This window comes from Haliotis asinina, chromosome 14 (genome assembly GCF_037392515.1).
Source record: "Haliotis asinina isolate JCU_RB_2024 chromosome 14, JCU_Hal_asi_v2, whole genome shotgun sequence".
Lineage (NCBI taxonomy): Eukaryota > Metazoa > Mollusca > Gastropoda > Lepetellida > Haliotidae > Haliotis > Haliotis asinina.
The window spans coordinates 26,265,990-26,279,634 of record NC_090293.1 but is presented as its reverse complement, the minus strand read 5'-3'; the positions used below and the strand labels follow the sequence as shown (position 1 = coordinate 26,279,634).

The 13,645-nt window shown below is 40.3% G+C and overlaps 1 long non-coding RNA gene across 1 annotated transcript; it reads right to left on the bottom strand.

Moving 5' to 3' along the window:
* Nucleotides 1–780: 780 nt before the first annotated feature.
* Nucleotides 781–8,198, bottom strand: LOC137262088 (uncharacterized). Its single transcript, XR_010954885.1, has 3 exons — nucleotides 8,079–8,198; nucleotides 1,638–1,772; nucleotides 781–1,090 (listed from the first exon to the last, which is right to left on the bottom strand). It is a non-coding gene; the product is annotated as an uncharacterized lncRNA (long non-coding RNA).
* Nucleotides 8,199–13,645: the final 5,447 nt, after the last annotated feature.

Sequence of the window (13,645 nt, the reverse complement as noted above, 5' to 3'; positions counted from 1 at the left end):
ATAGTAGAAACACATAGCATATTGTCTCAAAATGTACGAACAGTAAAACATCGACATCCACATCCTGCTCCGGAAGACTCCTTGATCCACTTCTGTCCATGGAATGTCTTCTTCACAGTCGTCTTGCCTCTGGGGGACTTCAGGGTCCATTTCTGCCCCCAGGACGACGGTATCCGTGCTCCTGATAATAAAGGTAAATATACTTTACATCGTTGGTACTGTGTGTATTAATGCAAAATATATACCTCCACGAGAAAAAAAGGTCAAACATGAAACATTGTAACTTTACAGTAGACGTCATTGTAAACAAGGAGGTATTGTATGTTTTCTATAAAAGATCGTTTTCAGAGTTGCTTCCGTGGGCGTCGGTTCCACCAATAAAGGTAAATAGTATTTTACATCATTTATACTTCCCACACACGTTAAGACTGCAGGAGTGTTGCTTTTACACAGCTTTTAACAATATTCCAGCTATATCACTGTGAGAAACAACGAACATTGGCTCCACATATCATTCCCATATGGGAAATTGAATTAGGGGTGTTTGGAGCGTCATGAGCGAACGCTTTAACCATTCGGTTATTCGACGATCCTCGTGGATTTAAATGCAAAACAGTTATGTCGGGACGTGAAAACAAAATTTAATCTAAATATTAAAGTGAAATATTGAAATACTTCACCAGCAGGTGGCCGTGCAGTCGCTATGTACACTGACTCTCAAAGTGACCATCCGGGACTTGCTTTCTCTCGAGCTACCTACTGAAGGACGGAATGGTGGGTTAACACTAAGTTATGCCATCTATAGATAGCATCGTACAGGGCATGCACGAAGGGGGCCCTATCTACACTACCACCTAAATCTACCAGTCAAGTGCAGTCAGCATTGGGCCTACTGGGGATGCTGGAACTACTGGGACTACAGAGTGTGCCAACCTAAACTAGCTGGGCTGCTGTAACAACCATCATGTACAGTCGGCAGGGGGCTACGCGGAGAGCGGACGTACTATGGAACCACCATGGGACAAAAGCTAATCTCATCGGTCCCTTAGGGAGCCAGTGTACTAAAGTCCAGGTGGAAGGGTTCCTGCGTCTGAAAGAAATGAGTCATGCATAAGCATCAGGAATCACATTTCTCACATATGTAGATTGGCTTAATAACAGCGAGGAAGTGTGGTTTTATGCCGCTTTGGCAATATTCCAAAGACGGGTCTCAGAAGTGGGCGTGAGGCGTGAGGCATAGTGGGGACTCGAACACTGGCACTGAACATGGCGTGCCAACACTTGAACAACTAGGCTACTCTACCACTCCGTTTACATGCAGAAACAGGTATCAGCCTTTCCCATCTATACCTAAATGGCTGTGACTATTCTTGTCAGAAGCGACTAAAGGGATTGGCTGGTCAGTCTCGTTGACTTGGTTGACACATGTCATCGGTTCCCAATTGCGCAGATCGATGCTCATGTTGTTGATCACTGGATTAACTGGTCCAAATGCGATTATTTACAGACCATATAGCTTGATGGAATATTGCTGAGTGCGGCGGAAAACTAAACTCATTTACTCCTCAATGGTTGTATACCATGAGAGAATTAGTGTGCACTGTATATTAAACAAATATTCATTTGGAAACACCTGCCTGTCTGGTCCTCTGTCGCCCTTCTGAAGAATCCTTGGTCCACTTCTATCCATGGAATATCTTCTTGGCAGTCGTCCTGCCTCTGGGGGACTTCAGGGACCATTTCTGCCCCGCAGGACGATGGTATCCACGTTCCTAATAGTAATGATAACGAATAGATTAATGTTTCATATCACTCATGCTTACTACATAGATAATGAAAATCAAAAGTACATGCACTTTTCGTGAGAAATGCCTTGTAACCTGAAACACAAGTTGTAACTTGCGCATGACCTCATTGTCAGCAGGAATATATTGTATGTTGTTGTCAAAAGATAGTTTGGAGAACTTGTCTTCCTGGTAGTCTGGCGGCTTTGTGGCTGTTGTCCTGCCGCCAGAAGAGTCCTTGATCCACTTCTGTCCATGGAATATCTGCTTGGCAGTCGTCCTGCCTCTGGGGGACTTCAGGGACCATTTCTGCAACCAGGACGATTGTATCCCTGCTCCTAAGAGTAGTGGTACACACTGTGTGTATAAATGCAAGTTATATGCCTACACGTGAAAAAATCGTCCTGCCTCTACAGGATTTCAAGACCTTCTGTTCCCAGGACGAATATTTCACATCATTTTGAGTCGGTGCTCAGACTTCAAGCGGACTTCAGTGGCTCGCTTAAAGTGTGCAGATGGAAACGACAAAGGGCAAACCTTCCACAGCCTAATCCCAGCCCGAAACAAAGGATGAAAGCTTTTGAAAACACTTCCATCACAAGTGTTTCCACAGAGACATGTTTTCTGATATAGCGTGAGCCAAGTAAGACCTGGTAATATTCTTTATTGAAACAAAACGAAACAAAAATTTCAATCATTAATTACAGATTTATTTATGTAAGATAATATAATTAAAACATAATCAACGGCTAATACAATACAGGTATACGCAGTGTAAATTTAAAATTACAAGTTAAACCCAAAGTGGTATAGGTGTATGGATAATTTAAAAACAAAATGAATTAAAACAAACGGTCGTTCGTGGTTGGGAATGTTATAAATTGTGATGTGCTTATCACTGCTCATCGCATTCGTGACTCACTCGTGTTATTCTGCGATTACAGTCTGTTTGCCGTGAAAACGTATCAATGAATGTCTCTTAAAACAAAAAAGTAAATCGAATAAAGTGAAATTAAGATTGCAAATTCTTATAATTTTACCTTGCCAATTGAACATTTAAATCTCAGAATCTTAGTCAACTTAGGATGAAAGTTGTATAACAAACACTCATAATCAAATCACTTTCTTTGTTTGTATTACAAGGGGGTATGCACATTAAATAAAACGCCGAGAAGAAGTTGGGTTGGTCTAAGTTAAAGCTCATCACATACCGCACGTGCTCTTGTTTCACTGTTTTAACTGCTGCGCTTACCCCCGCAATACAAACCAGTAATAAATATTTGAATCTATGATCGCTTGTGAAACAACTTTTGTCCTAAGTTGAATAAAATTCTAAGATTTAAATTTTCAATTGGCAAGATAAAATTACGTTGATTCGAAATATTAATTTCTATATGTCTGGTTTACCTTTTGTTTAAAGTGAGGAATAATCTCAACATCGGACACCACCATCACATTCACCAATACATGGCGGACCACCACTGGCATTGCATGGGACACCAAGACATCCATAAATGCATGGGGCACCACCTCCACATGCACCACTACATATAGACACAACAGCCACCGACACAACATGGGACGTAACACAGCCACCACTAATTACGACACAACTATATCCACCACTACATCACTGGAACACCCAAACCACATCTATCACTGTATGCTATCATCAAGATATGGTGCTATGGTGGACACTGAAGTGTTTTAGTCCATCATGTTCAGTGGTGGGTTTGTTCATCCTTTCCTTGTGCAAACTAGTTCGAAAGATGTGTTGTGATGAGACATGCATCCTAGAAAGACGAAGTAGGATCATACCTTTTGAATGAATTATATCTCTCGATATGGATGAATTTGACGTTAAAGGAATAATTATGCATTTGAAACCACAATATTGATACCTAGGTGATTTACAAAGTACATATGATATACTCCCAGTTTTGCGATATACTAAAAAACCCAACAGTATAACTTTAAACACATGACACGTTGTATTGATAACAGTACTTCTTTTTTAGTCTTTATACCACGTTTCAGAACCACTTCTTTTTTATTCTTCATACCACGTTTCAGAGCTAACTCTTGCTCCTAGTCAGCTATTTTACCTCCAGATGATAAGATGTTATATTTACTAACCAGCGTTTAGAATACCTCTTGGCTACATTTTCAGCTACACGTACTTTTGCTGAATCAGCTGTCACGTAGATAAAAGTCATGGTGTGGATGCATCTTCCAGTCATCGTACAATGTAGGTTAAACATTTGTGGATTTAGATCTTACGCTGTACATCTGTTTATTCATATTTGCATGTAAATAATCGTAGATTGAACATTTATGGATTAAATCTGATTTTGAATAATCGTACATTGCCTATACGTGTATTGAGATCTGGTTGCAGACAATAGAACATATAAATTAATACATGATTTATAAAATTGTATCAAATTCCTATTTATCCCCTTAAAACTTATGGATATTTTTTGTGAAATTCCGATGGTTTAATTACCTTTCTTGTGTCTTCTTTCAGGGCAGGGCATATTCGGTAGACTGGATCAACTGCACAAAATGAGGACATAATAACATAGGACTTATCTAAACGTGAGAATCCTCGAGAATGGCTTTAAAACTAACATTTTAGGGGATCGAAACTACACTAATTGTCAAAACGCTTCACTCACTCAGCTATTCTAGACACTGGGATTTAATGGCCGTGTTGTATGCGTATACAATCTGGAACATTATCTGATATTACACTGAAGTGTTTTGATCTGTTTCCAAAGTGTGTTAATAAGACGTCAGGTGTAATGAAGATCTGATTTGGGGCGGTTTTATATGCAAACTGTCTACAAGATAAAATGACCGACAAAATAAAATCCTGATTGCCACCTAACGGCGTGAATGTGGTTGGTGAGTTTCAGATGACTTCAGTAAGACAATTCCCATTGTCCAATGTTCTACATGTTCTAAAATGGGACGGAGTGATAACACACCTCAAACAAGATTGCCATATGACGAACGGAATCGCCGTACTTCAAACTTAATGGGGATGTGTGCAGACATAATATAGATGGACATCAGTTGCAATGCGTTTGTACACAGTTTCCACCAGGTCAACTCTGTTCGCAGACAGACGAAACTCGACCGCATAATGTTCTTGGTTACTTTGGTATTCCGTGCAAATATTCTCAAAACCAAATGAATTGTTCTTAAGAAGTTTGTAGTACATTTCTACTCGGATCTGAAAGATCGCAATGGATTAACATCAAGTTCTACTCGTTCTGCGGTTATGTAGGTCTCACACAGGTCTTACTATGTCAACACTGTGTGCATTAGGATGTGACACGTTAGAGTATACAGACATGCGTTTTAACATGTTCTCCATTTGGGATAAAAAATTCTGCCTGTGAAACATGAACAAATTTGCAGCTGTCAACATGCTGAATGTTTATTTCCTGCCATTTTTATTGGAAGCAGAACAAGAATGCAATGGTTTGGTAGAGCAAGAAAGGAAGAAACGAACAAGAACTTGTTGGGTGAGAAACTGGCTTTAACGTGAGAGGCCAACAGCTGTGGAACATTTCATCAACTGACATAGGATCTCCGCCTTGATGATCATGAGTCCTCCAATTTCAACAACATGAAGTTAGAAACGGATTTTGGATTCGGGATTCGGGATTCGGCATTCGGGATTCCGAATGTGTATCTCTATGTGTATGTCTGTATGTATCTCTGTATGTACGTCTGTATGTATGTCTGTATGTAAGTCTGTATTTATCTCTGTATGTAGCTGTATGTATGTCTATGTATCTCTGTATGCATCTACGTGTGTATCTACGCATGCATCTGTGTATCTATGCATCTATGCATGTATCTATGTATCTATCTATGTATCCGTGTATCTATATATCTATGTATCTATGAATATTTTCTTTCAGATTCGGGATTCAAATCTTAAAAACACGACGACAAAAACCTACATTTTTCCACATTTCAACCAAAGTTAGACTTTTCTTCATATTCGGGTTTCGGCATTTGAATCCCGAATCTGAATATTTTTTTCAGATTCGGGATTCGAAAATAAATTCTGGAAAGAATATTCAGATTCGGGATTCGGATTGCTTACAATTTCTTGAGAATCACCCCACCCATGTTTAATGAACTTTTTGATTGCATCATCCCTTCATTAAATAAGATGTCTTTCTTGGTCCACCCTCATTTTTCTGTGGAGGCATGGTGATGTCGATGTTTCCATCTTGAAACTCATAACGGAAATAAGAATGGCCTGGGTGCTTACAGAAATCAAACCAGGACATGTCTGCTGTTACCACTGCATACGCTAGAATCAGAGTGAGAATGTAGTGCGAACGGGAAGAGGTGTCTGAATACGAGCTGGTTGAGGTTAAGAAGGAGTTAGAGCTGGGTAGTGCATGTTAAGAACGTGGTAGGTCTAATTCAGAACGGACATAAACTGACTAAAGACGGGTTTGAACTGCTTGAAAACGTTGTTCACATGGGGTGAGAGCACATTTCTTCCCAGTCTATACCTAATACCAGCTGTCTGGGGATTGGGCACAGATGAGCTAGACATACTGACAACTGTTTATGATCAAGCGAGCATCGTAATTTATATAATTATTACACGTTCTATCCCGTTCAGTCTCTTCTTGTTAGGACAGGTCAGGACGTCCTAAGAACTACAAATGTACCTTGGTGTGCCCCGGGCCTACCAACAGGTAGCATGACCGTACCAACAGAACTCCATCGTTCGTTCGTATGTGCGACAAGACTAGACTTGTTGAGAAGACCGCTGATTTGTCCCAATGTCATGGTAGTGGTGTGTTTTTACCAACAATCTTGGCTTCTTATGCCGTTGATGATCATCTTTGATTCGCTCCCCTACTTTGACCGACTCTTGCCTGGCTCACCTGTCCCAAACAGCATCAACTCTAATACAGTCAGTTCGATTCCGAATATAACTCAATGCACATCAGCCAAGTCTCCACATTTTGAAGCAGTTCCCTTTCTGCACATTTGCAGTTTTGCCATTCCATTAACTATATGAAGAGCCAGCATTCTTTCGTTTGCTAGTAGGCAATGAAGGACCAAACACTCCCCGTGAAGGTCACGGGGTAGGATAGGCCTTCAGCAACCCATGCTTACCATAAAATGCGACTATGCTTGTCGCATGAGGCGATCGGGTGGTCAGGCTCACTGACTTGGCTGACACACGTCATCGGTTCCCAAATGAGCAGATCGATGCTCATGTTGTTGATCACTGGATCGTCTGGTCCAGGATTGATGCTAATCAGGATTGATGGGAAAAGCCATTCAGTCTTCCACTTTGAGTAGCTACAAGAGGGCCGAAGTTGTGATTTCTCAATTAAGGGAGCACTATCAACATTAAAACAGTGTAATATCAATACGTTTATGCATAAAAAGCAACCTGTAAAAATTATAAGGGGCAGGTCGGCAGCCATTTTGAATTCTGGGTAATATGAAACAATTCCATGTAACATGCTGTCACTCTAGAAGTAAACAGGAAACAAAAACAACTGATTCTAGTTACAAGAATAATGTAAACTTTCAATAAATAAATCACCACCACACAATTCCATGAAAAGTTGGAGAATCGCTAAAATCCCCTGTCTCAAAGAATAAGCTGTAAAACATTATATCACCACGACATGACCATACAAAATTACTTGTTTTATGCCCAAGCCACCACTCTAGACGAGACAAGTGTAAAAAACATCAAAAGTATCAACATTGGATGTAAATGGTCACATTCGGTATTAATTTTTATTTAAAACTGCCGAGAAGGCAACACACGGCAATTCAAGATTCACGACAAATCATTCTGATTATTTTCAAAAGCAAAAATATGTAAAAAAATGTATACATCCCTTAGCAATACACAAAAGTCAAAATGAAAGTGATCAGATTGATATTAGTAGAACTATCCATGATTAAATTTGAGATGTTGTCGGGCATGAAAATACTCACAGACTCCCCAGCATATAAAATGGCCTGTGCAAAAACACTGATACCACAATCTGAGAGTATTACAGGCCTTTTCATGAGCCCTAGACACCACACTAACTGAAAATAGTGTCAAATAAAATCAGTACTTGGGAGGCTACGAAATCCTATTTCTAGGCTCCTTTTGAGATTCTCCTCCTGGATTACACAGCAATATTCCGGCCACATGAAGATGGTCAGCAAATAGTCGAATATTGCGACATAAAATATAAAGTATAAAATGTCCTAAATGAGAAACGGCAATCCTAAACATACCATGTGTTTCATCTAAAGGACATTATCTGTATTAGCAGATCCTCTCGTCACAAACCAAGGCTTGCATCGGTACAGGTTGAAGAATTGCAGCTTGTGTACGTGCCATAGTGGTCATCGTGTCCTTGGCACGCAAAGCTGTCAAAGAAGGATGCAAATATCCATCTGTTATATAAATACTAGAACATATGACATACATATATGTACCATATACGTAAATCCATAACCCACGCATCAATGAAACCAAATAAGAAACAGATAAACGTGGAAATGCAATGTGCATTCATTCATTTACAACATGATGTGATACATTTGTTCAGAACACACAAGAAGCCACATGGCATTATAACGGATGTCAGTTATACGGTGTAAGTTCTATATACAGAGGAAACACCTTCCATATAGAAGACAGCCTTGAGAGACATGTACTCACGGAAGTAACGGTCGTGAGGGAGTAAGCGTCAGAAGTGGTCATAAAATCTCTTTAGATAAACATGCAAACACCATCATCTTGCTTGTGGACGATACGCGTCATAAAACTTCTAAAACTCTTCCACCCGTGCAAGAATAAATAGAAACAACAAAATCCATTCTACAGTCAAGGGAAATCTCTACTAAACCAGAAAAGATGTTCAGCTTTGAGTATATCATAAGTATATATTGGTTTAAGCAGTAGGACTTTGTTTCTAAACGTCACTGACTCACCTCTATTAACGTCACTGACTCACCTCTGGTCAACGTAAATAGTTCACCTCCTGTCAACGTCACTGACTCACCTCTTATTGTTAACGTCACTGACTCACCTCTTATTGTCAGCGTCACTGACTCACCCCTTAATGTCAACGTCACTGACGCATCCCTTGTTAACGTCCTTAGCTCATCTAATGTCAACGTCCCTTACTCACCTCCTGTCAACGTCTCTAGCTCACCTCCTGTTAACGTCACTGACTCACCTTCTACTGTCAACGTCACAGACTCACCTCCTACTGTCGTCATTGACTCATCTCCGTCCCTCGTACCTTCGTACTTCGCGTCAACATTGATACTTACCTCACCCGACCACACGCCCATTGTAACCTGGTGTGCCCCGTATCCCCTACGCCTACCACCCTTACCAATACCCCACCGTCCTCATCACATGCATCTTATCTCAATCACCCACCGCTCTCCCCCCAGTTTGGTGATATTGCTGGAACATTGCAAAAAGCGGCGTAAAACTATATTCTGTCACCCAGTGTTATTCCCTCTTCCTTGACAAGTAACGTATTTTCACGCAATCTCATTCCAGTAGATATCGATCCTCACTTTGAAGCAATTTAAGCATTTCAACATTTGCAATTTTTATAGTGTAAATTTATTAACAATATTTTTACTTCTGACTTTGTGGTGTATTTGTCAACAAATAAAATCACGATTACTCACACCGAATTGTCAAATCATGAAAACCACTGCTTCCAAAAGCAGCTTTTATGTAATAGCAGACACTGAATAGACATCACTCTTGCTTCCTCTTTTCATTTGACACGCAGGCCATCTCGGGGGACTCGGTTATCAGTTATATATTTGCCAACTCGCCTGTAAACAACACCATCTAATAAGTCGCGAGACTGTTGTTCTTCTAAGAACGGTTTACATGAATATCGTTTATTGATTAATGGTGACGGCGCACTATTGTTTCAGGCGGCATCATTTAGCAAATTATAGTGTGAATAGTGATGATTCAGTGGTTCAGTGAGAATTCCAGTGGCTGAGTGAGAATGTAGTTGTGTGGGTGATTGACTGGTGGTTTCAGTGTGATTGGTAATGGGTTGTTGAATGAGTGAGTATTTGGTTTAAATGAGCTGTCGAGTGAGTGAGTGGTTCACATGAGTTGTTGAGTGAGTTAGTGAGTGGTTTTGCGGATGATTGATTGTTTCTGCGTGTGGTTAATCTGGTTGTTGAATGAGTGAGTGAGTGTTTGACTGAGTCGTGTTTTTAATGAGTAAATGAGTCAGTTGTTTTGTGAGTGAGTGAGTGAGTGAGTGAGTGAGGCGTAGAGTCAGTCTGCGAATGTGTTGGTGGTTGAATGAACATTTGAGTGAGTGATTGATTCTCTACTGTAGTTTACTCTGGTGGTTGGAACGTTCGCTCATCACGCCAAAGACGAGTTCGATTCCCCCAATGGGTACCATGTGAGAAGCCCAGTGATTTTCCCACGTGATGTAGCCGGAATATAACCATCGTAAAACTAAACTCTCTCACTAGTGACGTTTTTCGAATCGTAAGGTTTTTAAAAACCTCTTTTCACAGATTTTGTGTAAGTGCACAAATTAAGTTTAAGAAACCTGTTGGTCTCCACCGACAACTTGGAGTATTACAAAAGTAGTGTACGAATTATCGTTAAGACAGAGAGATGATTAGAATCGATTAAGTAGCATGTGCCTACAAGGTGTGTGATAAACGAAACAGCTCACCTTCTTTATGATCTGTAACAAAGTATTTGCATTTGACGGTAACCAGGACTGTTTAGTTTACCATTGTTTATCCGTCTTTCCATTATGAAGAGTTATCTCCCTTCTGTCAAGTTAAGGTACATGTATTTGTCATCAAACAGGCCAGCCGTTAGGGCGCTACAGCTGACTGATTCTGAAAAACGAAAAGGCGAATGGTTCCTACATCGACTTTCATTTGTTGATATGTGTCAATATTGTCTTTACAACTTTCAATTGGCAATACTCTTCACGCGAAAATTCGATATAACTCTTTTTTTGTATCCTTTATCGGTCTAACGATTGACGATCCATACATCTGTGTCATTATCCGTCATCTGAAAGAGATGTAGACATTTCAATTCCTCCATCTGGCCAGTGTTGTATTTTCTGCGGGGTAACTGGAACTGAAACAATATACATTTATTAATGTTTTAAGGAATCACATAAAACATTGTCCGTCTGAAGCCGTTTTTGAACTTTTCATTTGCTTGGAAGAAAGACTCAGCTGACAAAACATGATGATCATTAATTTTTCATCTTTAAGTCGCTGTATAAGTAACTGAAAGATGTTCAATACGTTCGTTGTTTACATAAGCCCCAGAATGTATTTTCTTTCAAATATGGTATGTTTATGTGTGAACTTGAAGCTGTTTGGTTGGTTGTTGTTCAATACCGCGTTCGGCAGTATTTAAGATGGATCGTGGTGGTCTTTAATTTGTCGAATCTGCTCCAGAAGATCAAGTGATTGATACAATGAGCATCGACCTATGGAATTGGGACAATGCTTTTGTACATGAGATACTTGGAGTACATTTACTCTGTACATAATCCTTAGTGGGAGTGGGGGTAATTTACATTGTATGCTCCTCAATACAAATCATCACCAATCGTTAATATCTATGCATAAAGTAAACTGTGTGCAAACTGGAAACATCCCGGGTAGATGCGTCACCTTTCAGCAGTGTATTTGCTAGTAGATCTGGTTATCCATTCGATACTGCCCGAGACTGTGAAATTGACAAGACTCTGTGAAAGTGACAAGACTTTGTGAAATTGACAAGACTTTGTAACCATTTACACGCCTGCTAAATTGCACTCTGAGCACGTGTATAAAACATTGATATCAAGTATTGTCGAAGTGGTGTGTGGGTGTGAACCATGCGCGAAGTCTGCAGCTGCTTGTCATTAATTGAATGAGAAGAGAAAACATTTACACTCGATGTGAACGCTCATTGGACAGATTACTCTGCCAATCGCTTGAGTCGGTGGAAAACGGTGATGACGTGTGTTGTGTCCACGAGTGAGTCAGTGAGTTTGCTTTTATGCCGCTTTAAACACAACTGAAGTTAAGCAACTTCGGGCTCGGAGAGACCTTGGATGGGTGAACGTGTTCAGCAGCTTAACTCCTGAGTTTTTCAAGGACTTCAGTGAGTGAGTTTTGTTAAAATTCGCCTGCGTTCACCCAAATGGCTACCCGGTGGAAAAAGCCATGTGACTATTACCTTCTAGCGCCTAAGATTGGACCAATGTGCTCTGCTATTGATTGTTGTCGCTTTGAACATGCATAGTGTGGTCTTCGGCGTTATAGAAGTGGACACATTATGATCATTCCAGCAATATTATGGCGGCGGACACCAGAAATGGGCTTTATGCAATGTATCCATGTGGGGAATCGAACCCGGGTCTTCGGTGTGACGAGCGAGTGACCAGTTCTTCAAACTACTGGGCTACCCTGCCGCCCTGCTAGCAATGAGCAGATTCTGTGCAGCATAGGAGAAACGGCTGTTAGGGTGTCAGGTGGTTAAAGCGTTCCCTCATCACGCCGGAGGTATGAGTTTGATTCCAAAAATACATATACAAATCAGCGACTATTTCTCAAATTTAAATTCTTTATAATATACACGGCCTTTGAAGAAATAAAAACAACGACATATCAGCAACATACCATAGATACATATGTGTCCACCAATCATTATCAGTCATTGTTAATGCCAAATCTTTGTCAAAAGGCGAGCGCACCCTTCCTCAGCTGTGATAAAACCACCCCCAAATCAGTTAGTTCTTTTGGGATAGTTCGGAATACGAACATACATGTACTTCTGACAGTTGTAAACATACATATGTGTCTTTTCATTTTCCTTCTTTGGAGGAATAAATGTAGCCGAAATGTTTCTAATGCGATTTTGATGTTATTTCACTGACAACTGGGGAATAGTGAAATGATGATGATGATGATGATGATGATGATGATGATGATGATGATGATTATTGAAGTATATTTCCACCCATTCCCTGAACAACGCCGGTCCCCATATGGTATTCCACAACAACAATTAACTTAATGTACAACCATAATTTTCAAAAGGTCTGGGTGTTTGGTTTTGGCAAAGTGTTTTCTAAATGATCTTTCTGTGATTAACCCATCACGGAACTAATGTTCCAAAATGGATTCAGTGACAGTAACTGTCCAGTATGAATGCAGCAGTTCAATAAATCATTGTTGACCCTGTTTTCAAACCTATACATTGTAAACAGACACCTAAGTTTGGACACACGACTACCACAAAGTGATTGGTACATGACGTGACACGAAATTTTATCCTGCATCGGGATAAACGTGTTTACAAAGAACTCGGATCAGTCCGGGGAATCGAACGTGGAACCGGAAGGACTTCAGTCAGGCATACAAATTTCATTGATTTGTAAAATTAAATAAATATCGTACTGTAGCTTCACCAGTGGTCAGTGAGTGAGTATAGTTTTACGCCACTTTTAATAATATTCTAGCAATGCCAGGGTGGGGACACCAGCAATGGGCTTCACACATTATACCTATTACACCTGTTATACCGTGCCTTTAACGCGAAGAGCGGGCGCTTTAACCGTAAGGCTGGCCCACCGCAACTCCAGTGTATGAGTACACATCATTAACCCTCGGTGTTGAGGCTAGATTGTCCGGCTGGTCCATCTTTACTGACGTCAAGACGGGCATAATGCATTATATAACGTCATTTGCTTTTTCCGTCATAGTCCATACTGTGTGACTAATTACGTTCACACGAGACTTTGAATAACGCTTTGATATCGTTCATTTTTACC